The sequence below is a fragment of the Nanorana parkeri genome, unplaced genomic scaffold, assembly GCF_000935625.1.
Source record: "Nanorana parkeri isolate BGI_ZX_2015 unplaced genomic scaffold, ASM93562v1 scaffold1392, whole genome shotgun sequence".
Taxonomy (NCBI): Eukaryota; Metazoa; Chordata; class Amphibia; order Anura; family Dicroglossidae; genus Nanorana; species Nanorana parkeri.
Window position 1 is genome coordinate 2,756 of NW_017307660.1, and position 894 is coordinate 3,649.

The window sequence follows — 894 nt, forward strand, 5'->3', positions numbered from 1 at the left end:
GTGACGAGAGGACGGTGGAGCCCGACGAGCAGCTTCCCGCCCGGCCGTTGTATTTACACGGCTAGTCGGGAGCTTAACACAGTCAAGCGATCGAGCGTCTCCAGAGACGCACGATCGCTTGTATTAGCAGCTGTCACTGCCGGTCCCGAGATCCGCTGTGCCCGATGCGGCCGGGACCGGCACGGCTCTGTGACAGGAGATCAAAGGGAGTTCAGTATATGAACTCCCTTTGATCTCCTCTCAGTCCCCGAATGCAGGAAGTGATGTAGATTACATCACTTCCAGCATTCAGTGTCACTCTCAAGCTACAGAAGCTGATGAAGCCGATCTCTGCTTCATCAGCTTCTCTGGGAGTCCCTAGGTGATATTAGGGGTCTTGGAGTCTCCATAAGGAGGACCTGTCATGTAAATTGGCTATCCCGTAGGGGGCTTCTTAGCCCCCCATGTAATAGCAATAAAGTTGTGTGTAAAAAAAAATAAAAATACAAAAATTAAAGAATCATAAAAAAAATAAAGAAGCATAAAAAAAAATTAAAAAAGAACAACATTTTTTTAAGTCCCCCCCCCCAAGATATGCGTCGGGTGCGCCTACGTGCGAAAACGACGATTGCGCCTATTCTGCAGCACATGTTACATATCGCCGCAAACGTTGGAGTGAGAGCAATAATTTTAGAGCCATTAATCACTGATAACACTCAACTGATGAGCAGTAAAAGCATTTTAATCGTCGCCTATGGGCGTTTTTTGCGATTTTGCGGGCGCACGCAATTTTAAGACTTGACAGGTTTGGTGTCTATTTACCCGATGTGACCCCGACTTTTACGTTTTACTAAAAATATGGGTAAGAATAAATGTTTTATAACATAACGTAGGGAAACTTTTTTTTTTTTTTTT